The sequence below is a fragment of the Bison bison genome, unplaced genomic scaffold (assembly GCF_000754665.1).
Source record: "Bison bison bison isolate TAMUID 2011002044 unplaced genomic scaffold, Bison_UMD1.0 scf7180017864533, whole genome shotgun sequence".
In the NCBI taxonomy this organism is placed as follows: Eukaryota; Metazoa; Chordata; class Mammalia; order Artiodactyla; family Bovidae; genus Bison; species Bison bison.
The window spans coordinates 6,855,878-6,876,198 of record NW_011495082.1 but is presented as its reverse complement, the minus strand read 5'-3'; positions in this window follow the sequence as shown (position 1 = coordinate 6,876,198).

Genomic DNA, 20,321 nt, shown 5'->3' with positions numbered 1-20,321 from the left:
GAAATTCTAGCTTTTCTGTGAAGATCAGCCTCTTCCCTAAGCTGCATCAACTTCAAATATTCTGCTGGCAGTGTCTGCACAAGAGACTGCTAGGCTTCAGTCTGTACAGGCCCTGGGATTCTACAGGGTCTAGAATCCTATGGTGCATGTCTATTCATTTCAAATAGTTTTCAAAAATAGAAAAAAAAAAAAAAGTGAGAGGATGAATGCTTAATATTAAGTGAAAGGGATCTTGTGCCACAAAGCACACATTCTGCGTCTGTTGTATAGAATCATAATTTTGAGGTTGAAATTTATATTCTTAATGTAATTTCAAAGTGGAACATAGCTTTTAAAACAGTAAAACAATAAAGGTGGCCAAGCATAGCTTACAGATATGACTGTGCTGATAATGCCTGCACCAGAGTGTCAGGGTTCTCCATGCATAGGTTACTTTTAAAGCCAGCCAAGATGCCAAGGTAAGTATTAAAACACTTGAACCATACTCTGAGAAAATAAGGAGCAAGCAAGAGAGATGCCTGTGAGTTTTGCATCAACACTTCTAATACTGAGACTTAAATTCTCATTTTGTTCCTACCTGGGTTCTCCAGACACTCTGTATAATGTTAATTATATCTTAACAACTCCAGGATATCATTAAGAATATGTGAAATCCTAATTTACATTATTTTCAATTTGCATTTATTCTTATATCTTTAGGACTTGAATAATAATAAAAGGTAAAAAATAAAAAATATCAAACAAAAATTTTCCTATGAATCTCAATGATGAACATGAAATATGTATTTGGTATTATCCTGTACCCACTTAATAGAATTCGGTGTGTATATAGCTACATGTGTTTTTCTTTCCAACAAATAAGACAGAAGACCATTAATGGATTTATAGTTTCAAACAAGGCCTCTTGGGTTACAAAGTGCAAATGAAAATTTTAGTAACCAGTCCTCTAGCACAATGCTCACCTTACATGTGAGAGGTGATTTTGGAAATCCGTCCCGTCGACTTTCATTTTCCTTATCTGGACAATATTTTCAAGTGCATCAACTTCTAATACAGGTTATTAAACATGTGACAAATCTGAATATCCATTGTGCATTGAGTTTCCTATTTTAACATTTTTATACATGTAAACAAAGAGAGGTAGAGTACTTTTATTTTAGGATCAATTACACCGTATTGATAAAGGAAAATGAAATTCACCTTATCGTTAATAAAACCGTTCCTTCAGTGGGAAATGTCACTCTTTTTATGGAAGGTTCAAGCTTTTCCTCAACAGTATATATCATGTGTCTTTCAGGAAACAGCAAATAAATTTCAAAAGAAAGAGAAACAGTTTAACCATAACTTTTGCTATAGTTTTCTGCCTCCCCTTACCCAAAATAACAAAATTATTTGAACTTGCCAGAGTTTGCTGTGATTAATTGCATTTCTGGTGTGTGTGCCACACTTCATTTTATGATTAAGATTTCTGACTCAAGAAATTGTCAGCAAAAGACAGTATATCAAAGTTTAAATATCAGTAATAAAACAGTACAGGGGATATTCTGTGACTACTTAGAACTGAAAGCATTTTATTGAAAAAGGTTTGTTTTCTTTGGCAGCCTTCCATGACCTCCTACTGTTGACAAAACTAGCAGCCAGTCCTGTTTGAAGTGTAACTGCGGCAGAAGCCGCTGCTTCAGAGCACTTACAGGATTTATCTCTAAATTAATATTTTCATCGAACACACTCGTGATATTCCATACCTAATCTTTAAATTATAGGAAAAATGCTAGAAGGGTGTTCTGCAAGTCACAGGCTGAAGTCGGGGGGAAATTTATGTCTCTCTCCAGTCGACATTTGTGACTGACCTACAGCACACCAGGGCTGCTATTTCCTTTTCCTGATTCATGATAAGTGCAGCTGCCTCCAAATAAGCCCCCCGAGCCCATTAATGCGCAGTCCAGTCCTTTACGGTAAATATGCACATCTCTAGTCTCACTTTATAATGTTCAGCTGTGATGAAGTGGAATAGAAAAATCACGTTGCCTTATCTTACTTGAAATTGCCAAGCGCCTTGCCACCAAAACGTGGGTGCCCCAAAGTCCATCTTCTGGCTCTAATTAAGGTGATGCTTTCCGCTCTAGTTTACTCACACACACAGACACAAAAATTAGCAAAATTGTTTCCTCCTTGCAACCTGGGTTTTAAGGTCCTGGACTGTGATGCCTTCCATTTTTCGCTGCCAGCACCACAGCTAATTAACAAAATTGCATCAAGATTGATATGAAGGTAAATATTAAAGGCACAAAAGGGAAGGGAAAGCAAATTATGTAAAATGTCAGAAAAGCCAAGACATTCATCTTCCCTGCCGCAATTTGTTTTTCATTAATAAAATATACATTGTTTTCCGCTCGGAAAAGTTATTAGTGGCAACACAGTCTGCATGAAGCTTTGTCTCTTCCGAAATGAAGTCTTTGTTTAGACATCGGTGATGGGGGTTTTGTGCCATTGTCTAATCTGTCAGATTAGATGAGCAAGTGTATTTAGGGGTGCAAAGATGTGCAGCCACACCTGCTGTGCAAAGCTGTGAATTCACAACTCTTCTGACTATTAAAATGTGTTATGCTGGGAGCTCTTTTGTTGTAATAGAACTGTTGGTGGTTGCATGTTTGAAGTGGCGCAAGTGTCAGGCCTTATTACAATCATAATAATCACTCCAAAAATAACCTCATATTTTGACCATTTAATGTTAATGTGGACCAAATTAAAGGCTAAGCACCTAATAGATTTGGAGATGTTAAATTGATTTTGCACACAAATTTTTCCAAGCAAAAACAAAAGTCCATTAATGCAATAATATTCACGGTCCAGGAAAAACTATAGTCATCTGAAGAAGAGTTTTGAAATAATACAGGAAGGAGACAAAGGAGATACAGGAAAATATGAAGCCAATATTGTGGCAATAAAATTATTGTCAGGAGAATGCTATGAAATGTGATCCTTAAAGAATGCTAATTACCATTTCTTTATTTGTTGATTTTTGTGCCCTTCATATACATACCATGATATTTTAATCTCTCAGCTAAATATCAGATTATACCTAAGCAGAGATAATGCTTTCTATTTATCCCTAATTACAAGGCCAGTATTTAAAAAGGTTCTGCTATTTTACTGTGCTAATGTAGCTACATTAAATAATCTTTTATAACAAAACAAAACAAGATAATATTAACAGCCTCACTAACTCACCATGCAGTTTCTAAAACCTACTTTTCAACCTAATTTTTTTTTTTGGTATCATGGTTTTTTTTTTTTCCCCCTTTGGCGTATCAGTGTTCTTTAAAGAATGTTGGAGTATTTCAGAAATCTGTGGGAATTTCTTCACTCTAAGTTACCAAAGTACTAGCTGAAGAATAAGAAAATATATTTTTTCAAGATTCTAAAAAATTAGAAAAGGGAATGGAAAAAAGAAAAGAACAAAATGATAAGCCAAAGAGCCTCGGTTGTCACTTCTGGAACACTAAGCAGCTTGTGGCAGGTTTAATAGACCCTAATCTAGAGAGGCCTTTTTAGAGACCTTAGACCTGTATGGCCTCATTAATTCAAGCGGTACGTGACAGTTCAGAGGTGTCCTAAACCAGCCATTACCTGCATAAACAGGCTTGGATGCCAGCGTGGCACGCACACTGTCCTCAGATCAGAATTCGTCATCTCGATAGCGATGATGAGAGGAAACCTCTGAAACAGAACATTTTTTTCTCTGTATAAATACTAATGAAATCTGATCATGAGGTATAGGTTCATTCCTTTCCAAAACAGACTTTAAAATATTTTTTAACGCTAACCAAGAAGAAGATAATGAAAACTTAACAGAGAAAAGATACTGGTTAAAAATAATTGAAAGATACTGGCCTCCTTCAACTCTCCAAAAATTGTCATTTTATGGAGACGCGGGCATTACAATTAGGTTGTTCTCATTTGACAATCATCACCATGCTGAGACCGGATTTCATATGTGTAACATCTGGATTGTCCTGCAGCTGCAGCAGGGTGACAGCTTCACACATTCCTTGAAAAGAGGCGTCCACACACTGACAGTCACTCATCATTCAGAAAAAGAAAGGAAAAAAAAATGAGATGAAAGAAAGATTTTCTTCCTGACTCTTAATTTAGGTTAATCTATGTAAAACACATTATCTAATAACAACCAGCATAAGAATAGTTTTCTGATACAATTGGAAATTGCCACTGGTCCAAATTTATAACAAGAATTATTTACCTTGTGATAGAAAAGGGAAAAAGTTTTATTGAAGGCCAAACTTTATATAGGAAAGGAAATTATGAACAATTGAAGATTTGATTTAATTGACTTTGTAATAATCTTAAATTACTTCTTAGTCCTTATATAAATGTTCAATAAAGACTTTGAATGAGAGAATGCTGAAATAATATGTAAACTTAGCATTTTGATTAAATCAGCACCAAACTAATTTCTAGCCATTACTTTTTGAAAGAGTTCTTCTCAATAACAGGAGTGTTCCTCTTAAAGCTTCATAAAGTAGTAAAACTATATATAAATACATGGAAATCAATACATACATATGTATTTTTCTTTTTCAGCTGAATTTTTCTACAAACCTTTCATGTTTACTATTACACTTTGTCTTCCTAACAACATTGGTGTTTTAATCACTTGCAATTTCCTCAGAACCTTGTGCCCTTGTTTTTCAGGCCAGTTTTATTCTGGATAGGCAAAATACTGACTGTGTTTAAAACTTTCCTGCATAGCTGACATTTTTTAAAAAGGCAGATAGACAAAGATTGGCTTCCACTTCCTGAAATTAATGAAAGTCACTCTATGCAATGGATCTTTAGGAGAGAAAATACATTATTTTATGGAAGATATTAAAAAATGTTATGCAGACTTCTCTTGCTCTGCAGTATATCCAGTCCAGCTACAAAGATTCAATACTCTGACTTACATTTTTACGTGCTGGATTAGTCTTTATATTTGTTTTGATAGAAAAGCAGGCAACAGCCTATTTCATGGACAATAAATTCAAGATAGTAATGATGAGATAGTACTGCCTCAGCTAAGTGCACCCAGATTGGAGGGTCACATATTTGACCTCGATCTAGTATGGTCCTTAATGAATCTATATACTTGATTAGAGTTACTGTCTTTTTATGGCTCAAAATAGCTTTGCATGGAAAACTAGCTCATTTTAAGTAGAGTTGAAAGAATCATTTTGCTTCTAACACATCTCTTAAAACTTTTCCAAAGACTTTTAAATGCTTGCTTTAAAATTCTAACCTTCCAGAAAACTGTCCTCCCCCTTGCCAATTCTGGTTTTGTTTCACAGCCTGTATTGCATATGGAAAAAATCCTTCCCTGCCATCTTTTAATGGTATGAAAAATCTATTTCTCAAGTAACCAGTGTAATTGCTGAGATATTGCATTGAAATCCTAGTCTTGCAATTATTTCAAGATTTTTCAGGTCTTCCTTACTTAGCCCATTTCACAGAGCAGAACTGAAGAATTGATGTTGGCATGTCACGTTGGGAGATTTGTTTCAGTAAGGGTGAAAAAGCAATCAACAGGAAGGATTAGAACTCGGAACCATTAAATGTCTTTTGTTCTATTTTGTGTGTACTTTGTCCCCTTTATTCATTTATTTTTATTAGTATTCTGTCAGCGTCAAAGTAATTGGGGTTTTTACAGGGTCCAATTCCGGATATCACCATTAATGTTCCGGTTTGCACGCAGTGCACCTTCTTTATTATGCAATGGTCTTTTACAGTCTCCCTGCTTCCGCGGAGGAGCTCTCGCCTTATCTGTGCTTCCAACACCATCTATCTGTCTCTCTGCTTCTCTCACTGCATCGCTCACTCTTAATTCAGGGAAGTGATTTCTTACTTCTTGTCACTCTCTTTCATTCTCCCACTCACTCTCCATCTATCAGGACTCGTTCCCTGATTCCATGAATGCTCCGAACTCATGTATCTCCCTCACTCCCTTCCTCTTTCAGAAACACGGTCAAGATTCTTGCTTTCCACCTTTTTTTTTTTTTGACGCAGCTTTCTAAAAGTCTTCTTTTCCTTCTTTATCTTTTTCTACCTTTTAAGGCTAGAAGTATAGACAAAACTAGACAGTAACGTACCAATTTCACATCACTAAGTGCACTCCTGAAGAAAGAAACAAATCTCTTCTAAAAGTTTCTATAAGTATGAAATGGTATGCTTCCATGATCTTACTCATCAACAAATGTAGTGAATATTTTAAATCAAGGATATTTGGAGTTGAACTGATTAGGTCTTAGGTGTGAGTTGTTGTCTCTAACAATGACAAAAAATGAAAATACAAATAAACAAGTTGTTCATGCTTCCAGTTTTTCCTAGTGTTGAGCGCACATCTAAATCTGCAAAGAGCATAAGTGTTTCAATTTTAAGTCTTTTAATATACCACTTCCTATGCTATATTGCTTTCATATTGTTACTCCTCCACATTCTAAACTGTGTTGGTCACTCATTCTTTTTATTATATGATCTTGGTTGGGTGTATTTATACCAACATTACAGTGCCAGAATAGTTAAGTAATTCTAATGATATCAGAAATTGTATGTGGAATTCAGTAGCTTCAATGATTTTTTTTTTAAATAGCATTAATGTATTCCTAAGACCTTCACAATGGATATAGTAGATAAGTTAATCAGTTTTTCCTAAGTTTTATGGTAAAGCAAAAATGCAACTTAAAAAGAGACAACTGTACCTGCTTTAGAATTTCTTTCTCACTTGGGTTACAAATAAGTAAATTTTAAGTCACATGCCTTCGAAAGTAAACATCACAGAAATGATCATTTTAATATACACTTTAATTCCATATAATTTCAGTTTTGAATAGGAATTCTTCAGTAACCCCGTTAAATGAACACTGCCTTAAAAAAATACCTATATTGTCACAGAGTTTTCCAAACACTAATGAAATACTAATACAAGTAAAAAAGTCTAGAAAAAACCAATAAACTTTAGGGAAAAATAAATGTCAGAGTCAAAAATAAATTGAGGACACTAGAGCAATCTCTACTATCTCTTAACATAATTTGTAAATTAATTTTTTTCCTCAGTAAGTTAATGACACAAGGGCTCTTCCAATAATTACTAGGGGAAAAAAAAAAAAACCTGAATGACACAAATATAATTCAAAAGGAAATAAATTGATTTTTTTTTTTTTTTGCTCCATGTAATTGTCACGTAAGTAGGCCATAAGCTATGATGTAGGCAACACCCACAGCTTATTGGAAGCAAGCATGCATTTCCATAGTCCATTTTCACATACCCTAATAAACAGAATAAAATATTTAACATGATGGTAAAGATCAGTTTTCTCCCACCTCTTCTTGACAATAATTCCGTAGCTCAATATCCTGTACATTTTTGATTGAGAGGATGAAGTCTTTTTTTCCAGTGGTATTAATCTATTTTGCTGTCTTAGCAGGGATACATTAACCAGACCGAACTCTGGACACGTTTTTATTTCTTACCATAGAAAAAGACAGCCAGATAGCTCATTAAAATATATCAGTGAATAATAACTTCTTCCTTTAAATTAACTAATATCTAAGTTTAATGAAGCTCCGTTTATAGTGATTTTGTGGTTCAAGTGCTCTTCTCTCTGCCTAATTATGTGCATGGCTTTCAGACAACAAGGCGTGTCTTTAACATTAGATAAGAACCTGAGCTTTTATCTCAATCAATAGTCTTTAGCCTTTGAACTCGTGTCAGAGGAAGACCAGTCCGTCATGTTCAGTTCTACCTGATCTCTTTTTCTTCTTGATGCTGCTGCCATTTACAAAAGAAACACACACACACTCACACTCACGCACGCTCACACACCCCCATGCACACACCTAAGACATAAGCAGGCAAAGTGTTTAGATTATTTGCCTGTCGGTGTGTGTATGTGCATGCGCACAAGCATGTGTGGACAGGACCCTTTATAGCTGTAAAGATGTGTGACTGTAATGATGATGTTAAAATTTTCTTGTTTCCTTTCACTGGGCTTTGTGTATCTCAAAGGAGCCCCATATGGTGCTCTTTGTCCGTGTCATTACCTCGTTACAGCCACTGTCTGCCAGCCAAAGGTAGAGCGCACGCTGCAGCTGTAGACAGCGATACAACTGGAATTGTCTAAGGTCAACAGTGCCGTAATTACTTTAAAATGTCAGCGTACAATAAAATACAACAGTTCATCTGGCAGAAAGCAAATTAGCTTTGACCATAGCGTAATTACCCTTTTCTCAGCACCATTAGAAGAGATCAAATCTCCACATTCAGTGTTTGAGGAAAGGCCATCAGAGTACACTCTACCTGACAAGGATGCACATTTGCCATTTTGAGATGTAATTAATTGTCCCTATAATAGAAATTTTTATATTTGACTCTGGAATTGAAATGTGTAATAACCTGGCTTCTTCATTTTAACCATTTTGATGCTGGAAAGACAGGGTCTGTTTTGCCAACTTCAAATAGGTCGTATCGGCATCATCCAGAACATATTTTTTCATTTTGGTAACAATTAGCTCTACAGCAGGAGTGATTTTTCTGAAGTCACTTCCACACATATTAAGAACGGTCCTAATATCTAGATACTACATCAGAGGAACCAAATTAAGAAATTAAAATCATTAAACTCTTCCTTTTATAGCTTCTTTTTCTTCTTCACATGCATATTTCCTAGCTGGCTGGGATAATGTGAAGTGAAGTGGCTTTTAGACTGACTTATTAAAGGTTGATTTCTGGCAGTGATCTTCATCTATACTTCCACCTCACACACAAGGGCAATCTTGGTAAAAGAATGCCCCTCCCCCATCTCCCGCAGGATTAATGTGCCATTATGCCAAGACATCCTCTTTTTTTTCAAAGACACTCATCATTAATGGTGGAGGGTACAAATGCACCAATGATATAGTAATTTGATTAACTCAGAAACAAACAGCAAGGAGCTGACCAGTGACAGTCCCTGTAGGGCAAAGACTTCACTGCTTGTTGACTTTCATTAATATTTAAGGGCGCCAAAGATGCTTTAAGCTGATTTGAAATGACTTAAGGTGTCTGAGCAGAATTTCTCCTTGTGCTGGGCTGTAGAGACACATGAAAAACAGCTGTTTTATATCACAAGAGTCATGCACTCTATTTAGGGAATTCCACCACCATAAAGATGTTTACATTTTCTTGATGTTTCATTCACTATGTTGTGGGCTTCTTCATAGATTTTCAAATGAAAGCGTGCTCTCTTGGATTCAAAAATATCCCTTTTGAGCACAGATTTCCTGGGGGGATACCATCTATGAAACCAACAAGGAACTTTACAGTTGGCAAGAAAATTCTTAACGCGACCCCTTCTTATTGAACCATTGCTAGTTTTAATGTGCTAAAGCCAAAACAATAAATAGGCTTTCTGGTAAAATCACTGTAGCATATCATTGATCAGTTTATCTCTTCAGAGCAAAAAATTATGGCATGTACTGAGCTTCCTCTGCAACTGCTGGGTTGCTTTGTTCTTTCTCAATGTCATTTATAACTCTTAGATCATTTCACAATGTAAGAAGAAAATCAGGCCAGAAAAACATTTGAAAAATAATCAAAATGGTCAGAAAAAGCTTTTAAAATAGATATGAACATTTAGGAAGGAAGGAAAATTCTTTATTTGAGGTCCATCTAGTTCTAGATTAAATCAAGATGCCTGTGAATTTATTTAATGGGTAATTTGTAGAACACAGGGAAGTAAATATTACAGGGTGAGCTCGAAGGACTTAGTTAGACTGTCACTCTTAAATTAGCAGGACTGGCCCAACTGGAACTTTCAGCCGCCCTTGAATGGCATAAATTAATGGCTCACTATTAATTGGAGGGGAGAGCCCTTGGAGGGCTAATCAGGCCTCTGAAATAGCCTGAAACTTGACTTTAACGCCTTTGACAATTTCATCCAAACTCACGTTTACTCTCACCTTTTCCCAGTGCAAACTCTCGGCTCTATACTGTCCCACCTTCCACATCCCGCAATATAACCATGGGTTTCTCCACCTTGGTGCCCAAATGCTGTCTCTGTGTTGCCTTCCCTACTGCTTATTACCCTCCAAATAACATTGACATTCCACTGTCTATCTTGGTAGTATATCTATAATGATGCCCAAGTCCATGTCACAATTGTATTATTCTCTTCTGGGTATCTAAACATGTCATCATTTGTGGAAATAAACCAGCAGTTGGATGGTTTTCAGATCTTTTGTATCCCTCTTATTTCGTCTGTATAGATCCCGTTTTAATAATAAAAGAGAATTCTTATTAATGGCAATAATCACATATTAATTGTCATTGCTTCCACCACTGGTCTGCCACAATGCTAAGGACATAATAGTCATTTTTAAAAAGACTATTTAAAGTAATTTGCTCAGCAATTAGGGAAATTTGGCACAAATATAAAGGTATTAATATGCATATAAAATTTAGTGATTAATAATTACAAATGGTAAAAGTGATTAAGAAATATATAAAATACTAAATTTCTAAATTCAAACAAATACTTCTTCATGTTTGTATATTAAATCCATCCATGACTCACAAGCATAAACTTTTTTCTCATTTGATTCACTGGTGTAAACTAAATAATTCAAAGTGAATAATAGTCAACAAATACTATACATGACATAAAGCCAGGAAAATGTAAATCAAAAACTAACATATTTTGCTGTTACATATTTGGTATATACAAAAAAAGTAAAAACAAGCATTCTTGAGGAAGTTGCAAAATAGATTTATCAAAAGATGGTGTAAAAATGTAAAGAGTGAAGTAAATCCTGGAGAAAAAAGATTAAAGCTAACATGTGCAACAGTTAGACTAACATGTTCTTACGGAATTTGACCTGCATTGCAGAAAGGCAAATCACCTGTATAGAAAACAATGCTTATCAGTTTTCCTCAGTCAGCTGAGCAATTGTTTAAAGGCATCCAATTATATATTTGAGATTTCCTTTACATTCTAATACTATATTTTTATAATGAAATATATTTGAAAACTATCAGCCTACTGTACATTTTTGTCCTTAAATATTGCCACCAGAAATCATTTCCTTTTCAATTAATTGAAGTAGTTAAATCTTTCTTCATTTACATTGAAGTAGAATTGGACATGCAAGGCCTAACACTAAGCTTCAGATGAAAAATAAAGACAAGTTTAACATGAGAAATTAAAGAAGTTTTAATTTACACAGGCTTATTTTAACCTTCTTCATAGTACTCCTTAGTTTGAAGATGCTTACCTTTACATACAATGCCTAGCAATCTTTTTTTTCAATTTAATTTTTATTTTATATTGGACAGTTGATTTACAATGTTGTGTTTGTTTCATGTGTACAGCTAAGTGATTCAGTCCTATACACACACACACACACACACACACACATTTATATACACAAGCTTCCCAGATGGTGCTAATGATAAAGAACCTGCCTGCAAATGCAGCTGACTTAGAGATTTGGGTTCAGTCCTTCGGTTGGGCACGTCTACTGGAGCAGGGCATGGTAACCCACAACCCACTTCAGTATTCTGGCTTGGAGAATCCCATGGACAGAGGAACCTGACAGGCTACAGTCCATAGGATCACAGAGTCAGACACCACTGAAGCAACTTAGCGTGCAAGCACGCACATGTGTACACACACAACCATACACACACATACACATACACACATCCATTATTTTTCAGATTCTTTTTTCATATGCTTGCCTGTCTGCCTACTAAGTTGCTCCAAACATGTCCGACTCTTTGCAACCCCATGGACCATAGGCTGCCAGTCTCCCCTGTCCATGGGATTCTCCAAGCAAGAATACCAGAATGGGTTACCATGCCCTCCTACAGGGGATCTTCCCATCCCAGGGATTGAACCTACATCTCTTTGGTCTCTTGCACTGGCAGGTGGGTTCTTTGCCATGCACACCACCTGAGAAGCCCTGTATTCCCATACAGGTTATTACAAACTATTGAGTAGATTTTCCTGTGCTATAGTAGGTCCTTGTTGATTACATATTTTATATATAGTGATGTGTCTTTGTTAATTCCTAAATCCTTATTTGTCCTTCCCCACCACGTTTCCCATTTGGTAACCATAAGTTGTTTGTTTTTGAAGTCTGTTTCTGTTTTGTAAATAAGTGCATTTATATCATTTTTTTTTTAGATTCTACATATAAGAGATATCATATGATACGTCTTTCTCTATCTGACCTACTTCACTTAATATGATAATCTTTAGGTCCATCCATGTTGCTGGAAATGACATTATTCCATTCTCTTTTGTGGCTGAGTAATATTCCATTGTATATATGTACCACATCGTCTTTATCTGTCTTCTATCGAGGTACATTTATGTTGCTTCCATGTCTTGGCTGTTGTTAATAGTGGCGCAATGAACATTGAAATGCATGTATCTTTTCAAATTATAGTTTTCTCCAGACTTAAGCCCAGGAGTGGGATTATTGTTTCATGTTGTTGTCGTTTAGGTGCTAAGTTGTGATCAACTCTGTGACCCCATGGACTGTAGCCCACCACCAGACTCCTCTGTCTATGGGATTTCTGAGGCAAGAATACTGGATTGGGTTTCCATTTCCTTCTCTAGAGGATCTTCCTGACCCAGGTATGGAACCCACATCTCCTGCTTGGCAGGAGAACTCTTTACCACTTTGCCACCCGAGAAGCCTTTGCTGGTTCATACGGTAGTTCTATTTTTAGTCTTTTAAGGAACCTCCATACTGTGAGTAGCAATTTACATTCCCACTAACAACATAAGAGAGTTCCCTTTTCTTCACACCCTCTCAATCATTTACGGTTTGTAGATTTTTAGCTGAGGGCCATTACTGACCTATGTGGAGTGATACCTCATTGTAGTTTTAAGTTAACATTTCTCTAACAATTAGTAATGTTGAGCATCTTTTCATGTGCCTTTTGGCTATCTGTGTATCTTCTTTGAAGAAATACCTATTTAGATATTTCATCTATTTTTAATTTTTATTAGATATTTTTGTTGCTATTTGTGAGCTGTTTGTACATTTTGGAGATTTATTCTTTGTCGGTCATTTCATTTTCAAGTATTTTCTCCCATTTCATTTTCAAATATTTTCTCCCATTCTGTGGGCTGACTTTTCATTTTGTTTCCTTTGCTATTTTCTGTGCAAAAACTTTTAAGTTTAATTAGGTCCATTTGATTATTTTTTATTTTCATTCCTCTAGGAGGTACCTCCAAAAAAATATTGTTGAGATTTATGTTAAAGAATGTTCTTCCTATGTTTTCTCTAAGAGTTGATGGTATCAGGTATGGTGTGACCCTACACAAAAATAAACTCAAAATGAACTAAAGACCTATATGTTCTGATACCATCAACTCTTAGAGACTTTATTAAAGAAACTTTTCTCTATTGTATATTCTTGCCTTCTTTATTGGAGGCTGACTATAATGCCTAGGAATCTTAACACATTTTCAGGAGTAAATTTGCTTGACTACTCTCTAGGAGAACTATTTCATGCCTTTACTTCTCTTGTTAAAACTTAAACTCCCCACCCCTTCTCATTCTCAGCTGATGACTTTGTTTCTCTTCCACTAACCAAACAAAAATAGCTTCCACCTTTGGCCAAATAAGAAAAGAGAGGCTAGGTTTACCCTGCAGACCCAAATAACCAAAAACAGATAAAAATATTAAGAAATTTTCAAGACAATGGAAGTCAAGCAACAAAGTATAGTGACTCCTGAGAAATGGAAAATCAATTAGGTAAGCTCTATTATTGCCCTGTTTTACTGCCTTAAGAGAGATTCCAGGCTGTGATACATGGAGAGAATATACTAGGAAACCCAGCACCCACAGCAGAGCACAAGAGACGAGAGATCTACATGAAGAAAGAGTCCTAGAGACCTAAGGAAAAAAACTCAATAGGGCAGTGATTAGAGTCTGCATATGAAGAAACCACACAAGGCCAGAGAACTACCCCGCAGGATTAAAAGGAACAGTGCCAAGGCTCACACAGGGTCTAGATTAATGCCTGTTATCAGCAGCTATATAGGAAAAACTGACAATTCATGGGAATCTGGGTAGAGTACTCAAGGAGGCCTTGTCTCAGTAGCGGGAAATAATTAGCCCTAGATTATGTATAGTCCATAGGGCTTCCCAGGTGGCATTAGTGGTAAGGCAACTGTCTGCCAAAGCAAGAGACATAAGACATGAGAGTTCAGTCCCTGGGTTGGGAAGATCCCCTGGAGGAAGGCACAGAAACCCACTCTATTATTCTTCCCTGGAGAATCCCATGGACAGAGGAACCTGGCAGTTTATGGTCCATAGGGTCGCAAAAAGTTGGTTATGACTGAAGTGACTAAGCACACATGCACAAGTATTGTCCATATCTATCATTAAAAAATCATCATAAGAAATCAAAAAGGATCAGAAAGTTTCCAAGTAACTTAATTCTGATCCAAAGGAAAACTCAAGAATACTTCCAGAAGTACAAAATTTGCAGCATCCAATGAGGTAAAATAACAGTGTCTAGCATCCAATCAAAGGTTACCAGACATGCAAAAGAGCAGGAAGACAAGACGTGTAATGAGAAATTGACCAATAAGAATAGACATTACAATGACTGGAAAGGAATTAAAACAGCTATTATAATTGTATTCTATATGTTAAAAAAATAGTTAAAAAGAGACTTGAAAATTATAAAATAACTAGCAGCCAAATAAAACACCTAAATCAAACTTCTACATAGGAAAGCTACAATATCTGAGATGAAAAGTAAATGGATGAATTTAGTGCAAATTAGATTTTTCACAAACATAGACGTAAATTCTAAACATAATTTCAACATATATCTATACTGTATAGAAAACACAATACACTAAGATCAATTGGGGTTTATCTCAACAATATGAGGCTGATTTATCATTAAAAAATAAAAAAATGCAATTAACTATAGTAACAAACAAAAAAGAAAAAAGTGGTTGTCTCAATAAATGAAGAAAAAGTATTTGACAGAATCTAATACTCCTCGGTGATAAAGTGTTAGTCATTCAATAGTGTCTGACTCTCCATGACCCCATGGACTGTAGCCCACCAGGCTCCTCTAGCCATGGAATTCTCCAGGCAAGAACATTAGAGTGGGTTGCCATTCCCTTCTCCAGGGGATCTCCCCAACCCAGGGATCAAACCCATGTCTCCAGTATTGCATGTGGATTCTTTACCATCTGAGCCACCAGGGAAACCCTCATTTATGATAAACACTCAGTAAAGTGAAAGAAAGTGAAAGTTCCTCAGTTGTGTCTGACTCTTGGTGACCCCATGGACTATACAGTCCATGGAATTCTCCAGGCCAGAATACTGGAGTGATTCTGTACCAGCTGAACCACCAGGGAAGCCCAAAAACTCAGTAAAATGGGATTCAAAAGGAACTTCTTCAGCTTGATAGAGAACATCTGTGAAGTACCAACAGATCTGTCTAGTCAAGGCTATGGTTTTTCCAGTGGTCATGTATGGATGTGAGAGTTGGACTATGAAGAAAGCCGAATGCCAAAGAATTGATGCTTTTGAATTGTAGTGTTGGAGAAGACTCTTGAGAGTCCCTTGGACTGCAAGGAGATCCAACCAGTCCATCCTAAAGGAGATCAGTCCTGGGTGTTCATTGGAAGGACTGATGTTGAAGCTGAAACTCCAGTACTTTGGCCACCTCATGCGAAGAGTTGACTCACTGGAAAAGACCCTGATGTTGGGAAGGATTGGGGGCAGGAGGGATTGGGGGCAGGAGGAGAAGGGGACTCCAGAGGATGAGATGGCTGGATGGCATCACCGACTCAATGCTCGTGAGTTTGGGTGAACTCTGGGAGTTGGTGATGGACAGAGAGACCTGGCGTGCTGTGATTCATGGGGTCGCAAAGAGTCGGACACGACTGAGCGACTGAACTGAACTGAAAAAAATATTTAATGGTGAAATGCTAATTTTTTTCCCCATAAGAACAAGACAAATATACACAGTGACCACTCTACTCAACATTGTACTGTGATTTTTAAACAATAAAGTCAGGAAGAAAAATAGAAGGCATACAGATTGGAAAGAAGTAAAAATGCCTTTAGTTTTAGATGACATGGGAATTAAATAGAAAATTCAGTGAGAACTAGAGAAAGCTACAAGACCTACCAAGTAAGTTTGGCAAGACTATGGGATAATACAGAGCAAATATATATATAAATTCAATTGTGTTCATATATAATAGCAATGAATAGTCAAAAATTTAAATTAAGAAAACAATACCATTTAAGATAGTCCTCATTCCTCTCCATTCTAGGCCTCAGCTCAGTGTGCTCCAGCTGCACTGAGGTGTGGTGGTGGTGTAGTCACTAAGTCCTGTCCAACTCTAGCCACCCTGTGGACTGCAGCCCGCCAGTCTCCTCTGTCCCTGGGATTTTCCAGGCAAGAATACTGGAGTGGGTTGCCATTTCTTATTCTCTATTTCTCAAAACATCTAATTTATTATGGTCTTAGAACATTTATTCTTGCTATTCTCTGTCAGAAGACTTTCTCTCATATATCTGCTCATGGCTAATTGTTGCATAATCCAGAACTCAGGAGAATATCACACCAGGGATTACTCATCTCTGATTGTCCTATCTAAAATACCACAACCATGCACAATCAATTTCTATTCTCTCACTAGGATTATTTCATCAGAGATCAATCATTGTATATTCATTTCTTTATTGTTGTCTCTCCTACAAAGTGGCAAGTTCCATGAAAGTAAAGGCTTTATCATCTTGTTCACTGCTTGTATTTCATCATCTAGCATCATGCTTCAGAGATAGTAAGCTCTTAACAAACAGCACATATGTATAGATTGTTGTCAAATAAAACAATGAATGTCCATTGTATATTATATGGGTACTATACTTAAAATTTTGAGCAAACTCTGGGAGATAATGGAGGACAGAGGAGCCTGGCATGCTATAGTCCATGGGGTCACAAAGAGATGGGCACACCTTAGTGACTCAACAATAACAATGACTATACTTAAAGGTGAGCCATTTTAGAGTATTAGTCCATTTATAAACAGTGTGTGTCTTCTGTTTTGAAATTTTTCTAAAAATAATTACTTTTTCAGAATATAAGCAAGTAGTTATTGCTTGCCTCTGTGGTATTAGAAAATATATTGGTATCCTAATCTTTCCTGAGTATTGTCTAATGGCAATAGTGGGATAGGAATGGTGGGCTTCAGGAGATGTGCTTGCATTCAGAGTGAATAATGATGTGCATGCCTAGTTGTCTGATATCTGCTATTCCATTTATTCAAAAATACAGCTGTTAAGTATTGCTCTTTCTTTTTTGCAGATGGAGAAACTGAGTCATGGAAAAGAAAATTGACTTAAAAATTAACAACTATTATAACAGAGAAAATGCATGACATACCTAGGCCAGTTTGGGGGTTGACCAGGCCTGAATTTTACCTGTGACACTCCTATTACAGCCCTTAGGTTTTGAGAGAAAATGTTAGATGAGTGTTGCTCTAATGTTTAGAGATTGAGAAGCCAATTAAAAATGTAATTAGTTAACTTGCCCAGACTTTTTACTGATTCACATTTTTTAAAAGTAGAACCAAAAAAAAAGAAAGAAAAAAGTAAAAAAACAAACAAAAAAAAGAGAAAAGTAGAACCATACCTGGTGGCTCAGATGGTAAACAGTATGCCTGTAGTGTAGGAGACCTGGGTTCCATCCCTAAGTCGGGAAGATCCCTGGAAGGAGGTAATGGCAACCCACTCCAGTATTCTTGCCTGGATAATCCCACGGACAGAATAGCCTGGTGGGCTACAGTTCATGGGGTCACAGAGTCAGACATCAGTGAGCTGACACTTTCATAGGACTATAAAGATCCAGATGACTATGTTGATTAGACACTCCAGTGTTAAGAAAAGCAAAGTTTCAGATTTGACAGTATTTTAACAAAACAGTTTCTCTGTTTCTTCATGGCCTACTGCTTATATATAACCCTGTCATCAGTGCATGCAACTGCCCAAAAATATTCCATCAGACTCTCTAAGAGATCTCTAAGAGAGCTTGTTAGCCTCATCTTCTATTGCAAAATACTTTTAAAATTTATGTGCTGAGTATCACTTTGGAAACCAGGCACTATTTTTTATCTTGTTTTCACAACTATCAAACACATATAAAATGCATAATCTTTCTATCCTTTAGTCCCCACAAAGTTGATATTATTATTTTAACATTTAAGGTTCAGTTCAGTTCAGTCACACAGTCCTGTCTGACCCTTTGCGACCACATGGACTGCAGCATGCCAGGCTTCCCTGTCCATCACCGACCCCCAGAGTTTGCTCAAACTCCCAAAACTCACCTCTATTGAGTCTATGATGCCATCCAATCCTCTCATCTCTGTTGTCCCCTTCTCCTCCTACCTTCAACCTTTCCCAGCGTCAGGTGAACAAAGTATTGGAGTTTTAGCCTTAGCTTCAACCCTTCCAATGAATATTCAGGACTGATTTTTTTTTAGGATGAGCTGGTTGGATCTCCTTGCAGTCCAAGGGACTTTCAAGAGTCTTATCCAACACCACAGTTCAAAAGCATCAGTTTTTTGTTCTCAACTTTCTTTATAGTCCAACTCTCACATCCATACATGACTACTAGAAAAATCATAGCTTTGACTAGATGGACCTTTGTCAGCAATGTCTCTGCTTTTTAATATGCTGTCTAGATTGGTCATAGCTTTTCTTCCAAGGAACAAGCGTCTTTTAATTTCAGGGCTGCAGTTACCATCTGCAGTGATTTTGGAGCCCAGGAAAGGAAAATCTGTCACTGTTTCCATTGTTTCCCCATCTATTTGCCATGAAGTGATGGGACTGGATGCCATGATCTTAGTTTTTTGAATGTTGAATTTTAAGCCAGCTTTTTCACTCTCCTCTTTCACTTTCATCAAGAGGCTCTTTAGTTCTTCTTTGCTTTCTGCCATAAGGGTGGTGTCATCTGCATATCTGAGGTTATTGATATTTCTCCTGGCAATCTTGATTCCAGCTTGTGCTTCAACCAACCCAGCATTTCACATAATGTACTCTGCATAGAAGTTAAAGAAGCAGGGTGACAATATACAGCCTTGTTGCACACTTTCCCCAGTTTGGAACCAGTCTGTTGTTCTATGTCCAGTTCTCAGTGTTGCTTCTTGACCTGCATACAGATTTTTCAGGAGGCATGTAAGGTGGTCTGATTTTTCCATCTCTTGAAGAATTTTCCAGTTTGTTGTGATCCACACAGTCAAAAAAATATATGTTTAATTACATTTATTTTCCTAATGACATTATCTTCTTGTTTTAAAAGCCAGTTACTGTACATATCCCTAAACGGTGGCATGTGTTAGCACAGGACCAGTGGAAAAGATCAGGTGCATATGTTTAAGTAAAAAACTATGTCAGAATGAATTTCATCCTGATCCAGAGTAATAGAGATAGGCAAGGGAAAGCCAAATACCACATGGAGGCCATTTGTTCCTTCAAAGCATAATACAGATTCAAACCTTCAGATAAAAATGTACAAGCTGCCAACTTCAAAGGAGGAGCATTAAATTTTTTTTAAAAAAATCAGCAATTGAGTATTATACCTTGCATACATAAATACTTAGTGTGCACATGTGAGCTAGTACCTCACATTCACAGTACATATCTGATGTCAAACTGTATTGTCTTAATAGCTGAATTAAAAGATAACTGTTAAAAACTCTGACTTCATAACGCTTTGTGTACATAAAAAAATTCATAAGGTTCTGTAAAAATTCTGGCATATACAACATTTAATGTTATTTACATTTAATTAGGCAAAATCAAATCCTACAAAGTTGGTTCATTAGATTTCTCCAAGGCCAATTGTTTATGTAAGCACTGAATCATTAATATGCAGCTTCTTCCATAATTATAAGGCTGTCAGATAAGAAACCTGCTGCCTAGAACAGATAAAGGAACTTGGAGATAGTCACAGATATAAACCCCAATTCACACTGCTGAAACATTTGGAAAAGTCTTGCGTGAAAATGTGAATCACTTCACAGAGGCAAACAGCAGGGACCCAAATGGAGCAGTAAAAACCAAGTTGTTTTTTTCTCCTTCTTAAGTGCAGAATTGAGTAGGAAAATCAGTGAATTTTTTTTTTATTTCAGTTAGTATTTTTTCATCTAAAGTCTTAATTAGAAATATAGAGATATTTTCCCCAAGATAGATATAGAGATGATGGTAAACCCGTTACATCTCCATCTGTAATAATA